General features: G+C 44.8%; 2 pseudogenes; both read left to right on the top strand.

Moving 5' to 3' along the window:
* The first annotated feature begins 2,461 nt into the window (after positions 1 to 2,461).
* LOC138809411 (transcription initiation factor TFIID subunit 7-like) lies at positions 2,462 to 4,042 on the top strand (annotated as a pseudogene).
* Positions 4,043 to 5,274: 1,232 nt separating this feature from the next.
* LOC138809420 (mediator of RNA polymerase II transcription subunit 21 pseudogene) lies at positions 5,275 to 5,484 on the top strand (annotated as a pseudogene).
* Positions 5,485 to 7,769: the final 2,285 nt, after the last annotated feature.

Here is a 7,769-nt window from a genome sequence, read left to right as displayed (position 1 = left end):
GTCAACAAGTTAGGGTGTGTTACCAAACTCTGAAAGGATTATTGTTTTAGAGAGGACCTTTAGTTAAAAGGTTTTCTAAGTCAGGCCTGTGGCTCAGGTCTGTAATCCTAGCTACTCAGGTGGCTGAGATATGAGGAGCTCAGTTCAAAGCCAGCCCGGGCAGGAAACTCCGTGAGATTCTTATATCCAATAAAACATCAGAAAGCTGGAAGTGGCACTGTGCCTTAAGTGGTAGAGCACTCGCCTTGAGCTGAAGAGCTGAGGGCCAGTGCCCAAGTGAAAAACCTAAGCAATTCCATTTTACTTAAGACCCCATCTCGGTTCTGTGACTTAACTCATGGCCCACTTTAGCCCTAATGCTAGGGGTTTATGACAAAGCCATGCACAGTTCTTGGAGCCATAGATGGTGTTTGCTTAAGGCAGATGTTAGCCCCCAAGTGGTGTTGCCCCCCCAGTGACCTAGGGCTAAGAGTTTCAGTTCCAAGGAAAGCCACATAATTTTCTGACCAACTGGTTCTTCAGAGCCCAGGGCGAGACATGCCATACATTCTGTTGGTCCAGGTGTGAATCATAACTGTTTTTGGTCAAGCTATGGACCAAGGATATTTTTCTGTAAAGGTCAACCAATCATATTTGCCCAGCTTAGCTTGCTTTAAATGTTAACCAATCATGTAATTTCTTATGTAAAAGTTCCTTAAAATTGTTTGTTCAATACTATAAAAAACTGTGCTGATTCTATGCTCAGGGCCTCTTAGCGTCACTGGTTGCCGAGTGTGCGGAGGACCAAGCTCGAGCTTGCAATAAACCACTCTTTGCTGTTTGCATTGATCGTGGTCTCTGGTGGTCTATGAGGGGGCATCTGAAAACAGGGTACTTCACAAGCTCAGAGTTCAAGCCCCAAGACCTACAAAAAAAGGTTTTCTACGGGTTCTTGACTTTTGCAAAGTTAATGCTTAAGGCTATTGGCACTGTAATCAAGTTATCTGGCTTAGCAGATACTTTTCCTGCACTGCTAAAACTGGGGCCTAAGTGTCAAATTTAAGTGTGAAGGTTTGTTGAGCACTGCCAAAGAAATGGCCCATTCTGGCTGTCCCAAGTGCTTGGTTTCTCAGAGATCAAAAAAGGACAGAACAAACTAAGAATGGTCTAACTTTGGGAGGGGTGTTCTGGCAAAAGGTGAGCTCAGCCAGTCCATGCACAGTGACAGGCCCTGGGGTGAGTCCATGCATGGTGGAAGAGGGTAAACTGGTACAAAGGCAGTTCATCTAACCTTAAGGTGTCCAATATATATGCCCATCTTCATCCTGTGTCTGTTCCTTGCAGATGGACGCTGGAAACCTTTATGTTAAAGTGGGTGATTGGTATTTCTAAACCTGCCCCTTGGAATGTACTTAACCCCCCTTTTAAAACTTTTCCAATTTAAGGAGGTTTATCTGCGATGTAATTTGGTTTCAATGCTATTTTACAATTGGATGCATTTTTAAAAAGGCATAAAGATGCTAAGCTTGGATTCTTGGTAGAGTGCTAGTGCTTGCGTTAGAAAACCTTTAAACTCATGACAATTTTTTAAGAGGAAAAGCTCAGACTGCCAACCAATTGGTTAGTTTTAAACTGGGAAAAGGTAATGGGAGTTACCCAGTGTTTCAGGGTCATTTAAATGCAAATTAAAGTGGCTTTGGGGGGGGAAGGATTAAAAGCAGCGACCCCTGTATAAAAATTTGTGAAGTGGTTGGCTTCCTAGACAAAGTAAAATTGTCCTTAAATGTTTCAAAAGGAGGAAAAATTAGGACTACCAAAATAGTTGTGTAATTGCTATTTCAGTTTGCCCTTTCAAGGTTTTTTGCAACTGGTGGTATTGTCCCCCTGGTCCCTCAGCTCCACCCAGCCCTAGGATTCCCGCCAAACAGCTGGCCACTCCCTCTCTACATCCAGACCCACTTGGGCACACACCTACCTCAGTACCTGCCTGGAGACCCACCTGCCACTTGGATAGGGATGAATACCCAGTGCTCCCTCTCCCGGGAAATATGGCCCCTCTAATACAGCCTTATGATCTTTCTCCTGTTCCTGCTTGCCTCCACATGGTCCCTGGGATGGTTGTGAACGATTATCACTAACGTTTCCAGCAGGCCCACAGAGAAGAAGATTCTTACAAGTTTGTCAGATGTAACTTTGGTCCTCAATAAATTCCAGGTTAAGACCATGCTTGGGAGGCAATTTTTCTAACTACCCCCTTGTTGCTTTTAATTGGAGTATAGTGGCCTTTTGTAAAGACTCATTGATCTAAGACTTGGAATTCATTAAAAATTAAGACAAACTGGATGCTTAGCCGCTATTCTACTTTGCTCCTGTTCTACTTGGAGTTCTTTGTAATTGAAGGTAACAGTTCATAGCACATTAGTCTTTTTAACTGTTGCAATAGCTGCAACTTTTTGCGCAATAAAGGTTAGAGTCACAGAAGATGAGTAAAATCAAAGATGATGCTCCTCATGAATGAGAAAGCCAGCTTATTTTACGCTTACCTCCAGAATATGCTGCTAATGTGAGGAGGACAGTACTATCTGGCCATGTCCACCTAAAGGACAGATTGAGTGTTGAGTTATATCCTGATGGGCGTCATGAACTCAGAGTGAACCGGGTCCCTTTGACAGCAAAACTGGCTAGATCTGCCTTGTGGTATGGAAAGGTTGAAGACCATTGACAAACCTTTTGTAAGATACCTGCTATCTGTCAGATGCTTATATGCACACTTGATGGTGATCTATGGAGTTTTCAGTTGCTACTGCCGATTCCAAAGCAGGCAAGAAAAAAAAAAAGTTTGTCTGGAACCATGAAATTTCTGCCTATAAAAATGTTAGAAAAGAGAAGGTTCTGGAATGTAAGGTATATTCAATAGGTTTTATTAGGTAGCCCATAAAGATCACACCATGTGCTATTCAGGCAAGGAAAGTTTATTTACCGAATTGCTGCCCTGCTGAGAATGGTCCAGAAGCAGGTGGAAGAAGGGGAGACGCACCCCCAGGTCAGGACAGGAAGGCAGAGGTGTGGCCACACTGGATCTGGGCCTGGGACCTTCCCCAGGTCTGATGGGAGGCGTGACAGGGAGTGGCCAAGGATGTGACCTTGGAGGAGGGAGCAAGGGACTGCTTCCAGGTGAGCCAGTTATCTAGGTAACCATACTGGGCGTAAACTTAGCCTAGAGGTAGGGAGGCATCTAGCACAGGTGTCTGCATGGCCCAGGGCAGACTTTACTTCGAAGACAGCAAGATAATGTATTGGCTTCTTTTTCCACATCTGGAGATTCAAGTGATTGCTTCGTGTATGTTGGGGAAAATAGAGAACAGAAAAGGAATTGGCCAGACTCAATGGCCAACAAGGCAAGGACTGTTTATTAAGGAGCAGTAAGGGGCATAGACCTTTCCGTGGGTTTGGAGGTTCGAGGAGTGAATTTGGGGATAAAGCTTGTGAGACAGGGTCTTGCTGGCCACTTTACCAGCAATAAACCTTTGTTCTTTGCACCTGGATGTCTATGTGGTTTTCTGGAAAAGTCGAACATACTCTAACAAAAGCTGATTCCCATCAGTACAGATGCAGAAGCTGTCAGTACTTGGTGGAAGATCAAACAAGACACAGAAAATCAAGGCCTTGGGATCTCCTCTCCAGAAATGTCTGGCCACTGGCAGGGCCTTCACTCAGAATATGATGAGCTTTTCAAGATATTCTATGACCTTAGCCACAGCAGTGAAGATGCAGACAAGACACAGCATCAAGATGAAGATGTAAACATCATGGACACAGGAAGACCTAGAGAGACAGCTACAGGATAAGCTAAATGAATCAGATGAAATGAAGGAACCAATCAACTGGTTATTGGAATTCAGAAATATGAAAGGCAAGCTCCAAGAGACTCAGGACAGCAAAACAAGAGGATCTCACCAAAGTGAGATCCTGAACAAGTTTCAGGCTGTACCGGATAAACTTAAAAGATGGAGAAAAGGAATAGTTCAGTTCTTTGCAACAAGAGCTAGAATCACTTCTATAGAAGTGAGAATGTTGCTACTTAATTTCAGGCTGGTTACCATTAAAACACTAAGTTTCCTCACTTGGACTGAGTATTAAGACATTGCAATAGTTCTCTAATGCTCAAAGTTTTGTTGAACCATCAATTTCAGAACCACATACTGGGTTATACATTCATTAGGCCTGTCAGAGTGCATAGGGAGAGTAATGCTTGTTTTAGTTGGAAGGTCCCTGGCCATGCAGGCTCTGGCCTCCCTACCCCCTGTGTAAGTCTCCACCCAGTACCTAAATTACCTAGGTAACTGGCATACTTGGAGACTACCTTCCTAGCCCCTCCTCCAAGGTCACAAGCTGGGCTGTCCCCAGTCAGGCCTCCCATCTGAACTAGGGAGGGTCCTGGGCCCTGAGGTCATCCGCTTCCGGTGGTGCCACACCTGGCCCCCTTCTCTACTTAAACACAGGCAGAACCTCAGCTTGCCAATACAGCCCGTGTAAACCCTTGCTGCCTGGATACTGTGTGGTGCTTTCTTCGCTGCCGGATTAATTTACCCAACAAGTATCATAGAAAATTAGTGAAATCAAAGTGACAAGGTTAGTCAAATTATAAGATTGGTGAAAGTTATAAGGTGAGTGAAATAAACAGCTCAGCCTTCATCAGAGCCTCATTAAAAAAACTTTGCTGTTTCTCTGCTTTCCAGAAGCTTCTATTTTAAGGAAAAAAGTTTTTGGAGACAATATAGCTAGTTTTAAATTGTCTTTTGTCATAAATGCTATTTGCAATTCAAAGCTAATTCTCCTATGTAGAGATGTGAATAATTTTTAATAAAAGCAAATATTTTCACTTTAAAAAAAGCAGTTGGAGATGAAGTGAGGAAGTCAATTGATTTGACTTATGTAAACAGCAGTGGAGAAGGTAGTGGGGAAACTGAGTCACAGCCATCCCAGTGCCTGACCAGGTGCTGGGGGGGGGTGCGGGGAGGGAGAAAGGGCTGTTGTTTCCCAGACATCCTGAAGCCTAGTCAGGAGGTGGGGGATTAATCCACCCCGCTCCAAGGTTTAAAGGTGAGATAGGTCATCCTCAGTCCTGGCTCTACCCAGGGGAATATGTGGATACAGTGTGTTTAGCTCCAGGGTAGTTCTGTTCCTTGTGCTGTGTTTATGTAGAATGCTTTGCTGAGGCTTGGTCTCCACCCAACAGGTGAGCTTTGTCTTTAAAAGGTGGGTGCATCTCCAGCTCCTGTGGTGTGTGGGAACATGGAAGACCATCTCACACAGCTCCAAGACGCGGTGAACGTGCTTGCAGATCATTTTTGTAATGCCATTGGCGTGTTGCAACAGTGTAGTCCGCCTGCTTCATTTAATAACATCCAATCCACAATGAACAAGGACCAACCAGCTAACCCCTACAGAAGAATATGCTCAGCTTTTTACTACACTGATTACCCAGACAGCAAAAGACATTGATGTTTTGATAGATTCCTTACCCAGTGAAGAGTCCACAGCTGCATTACAGGATGGTATCTTATGTAAGCTAGAGGAAGAGAACGAAGAAGCTGCTACCTGTCTGGAAGGTGTTGTTTATCGAGGTGACTTGCTTCTACAAAGGATCCAGAGTGCACTGGATGACACCAATCAGTCCGAGATGAAGAGAAAAATTGAGGCTCACATACAGTCTTTCCCTCCCAACTACTAGGCTCCATCACACCCTGGACTGAGAAAAGGACTGGTCCCTGCTATTAGCATTCTGCAGCAGACATACCAACACAGCAGCACCAACTTCTCCCGTGTACTGCCGTTGAGCTATGTGTGATTCTCTTCATTGTTGATAAAGAAGCTTATAAAAGCCATCTTCACGTCATTGTTTTTTTCTCCCCCTCTTGAAGATATCAAGGCAGATGTGTATTTGTGTTCATAACAGAATTAAAGTTTTTTTTTAAAAAAAAGCTTGGTGTGAGTTCTGTTCGGGGCTGCAGATCTGTATAACTGACCACTTGCATTCTGCTAGCATTCCAAGACTTAAAAATTTGACCTGGGCTGGGAAAGTGGCTCAGGGATAGAGCGCTTGTCTTGCATGCATGAGGCCCTGGGTTTGATTCCTCAGCACCACATAAGAAAAAAAAGCTGAAGTGGTGCTGTGGCTCAAGTGGTAGAGCACTAGCCTTGAGCTGAAGAGCTGAGGGACAGTGCCCAGGCCCAGAGTTCAGGCCCCACAACCAGACCCCCCCAAAAAAAATTTTTTTTGACCTCTCATAGTGTGCTCTCTTTTCTTGTGGCTGTTTTTATATCTGATTTAAGGTATAATTTACTGAACAAGTAGTAAGTGACTACCTAGTATTTTCAACTTGCTTCTAAAGTAGGATTTGCGGGTCTTAGTGTAAGAATTGTGCCTACCTTTGGTCCTTAGCTCCACCCAGAATTGAGCTCCTCTCTGCCTTTGAGTTCTCATCATAACTGCCCCTCCCTCTTTGCCCAGACCCACCTGAACTCCCATCTACCTCAGTTCCTATCCCCCAGACCCTGCTGCTACCTAGATATTGGAGGCTGTTATGTGCTCTCTCCAGGGCAAATATGGCTCCTCTAATAAGCCTTGTAATAATCTTTCTCCTGTGCCTGCCCCTGAAGGATCCTTTCATTGATCCTTTCACTTAGACTAACCCCTAGGATGGGTGCTCTCTTCAGACAAACATCAGGCGGAACTAGAGAATCCCCCAGCTGGTGTTCCATGGAGAAAATGATCTGCACACCCCCTAGTGACAGAATTACACTGAGGACAGCCACTTTTCCAGTAGCTCACTCCCAAATGCCAACCGCTGTCTCTTATTCCAACACGGAAGTCTCTTCTACATTCTCTCCATTTGTATTCTGGCTCAATTCCCCAGCAGCTGTCTGGGGATGTGAAGAAATTCATTTTGGTTTGGAGATAGAACTTGCCGTATTTTACTCATCCTCCCTTCCCCCCCCAAACATAAGTCCATCTCTGCCACTGATGGGGCGAGCAGAGGTGAAGACCTAGCCCCCTGTGGGGCTCACCAGTGTTGAGCTGACTACGAACACTCTTCAGGGCATCCTTCCAGTCCAGTCCCCTTATTTCCTTCCCAGAACCAGGCTAACCTCATTTAGTGTTATATTAGTATTCTGCAGCCTTTTATCAGCAGACAAGCATTTGGGCATCTTTCACCATCAGACACAGCATACCTGCAAACTTTCCTTTTACATTAGAGTAGGCATCCATACTTTCCGTAGCCCCAAGTTTCCCTATTCTATGCAATTCGAACCTTTAAACACAGGTAGGAATCAATCTTGACACCCGCCCTCCCCCCGACCACATCCCAACCAGGTTCTATCATTGACCTTGAAAACTTAATCTCACTGAAGTTTATAGGGCACATCAGTCATCTACTATCTTGAACCTGTAGGATCATGATACTTAATACACACAAAAGGTGTGTCTCTTGTGGTAGAGCACGGGGCACCCCCTTTGTGAGTTCAGAATTCCTGAGAAGGGATCTCAAGGGTTGGTACTATGGGTTGAGTGTATCCTCTTCAAGTTTGAGCTGAAAATGCAATCACCATGCAACAAGAGGTGCATGCAGCCCTAACACCTCTTCAAACAGACCAATGCATTCGTCACATTAGCACACTCCTGATGAGTGGATGTATTTCCACGTCTCACCTTTTGCCTAGGAATGCACGGGCCTCAGCACAGGCCAGTGCTCTGGTACTTGCCTTTTGTTCTTTGAGTTATGCAG

Source organism: Dipodomys merriami, unplaced genomic scaffold (assembly GCF_024711535.1).
Source record: "Dipodomys merriami isolate MVZ:Mamm:240054 unplaced genomic scaffold, mDipMer1.0.p SCAF_498, whole genome shotgun sequence".
Lineage (NCBI taxonomy): Eukaryota > Metazoa > Chordata > Mammalia > Rodentia > Heteromyidae > Dipodomys > Dipodomys merriami.
This window is presented reverse-complemented; position numbering and strand designations above follow the sequence as displayed.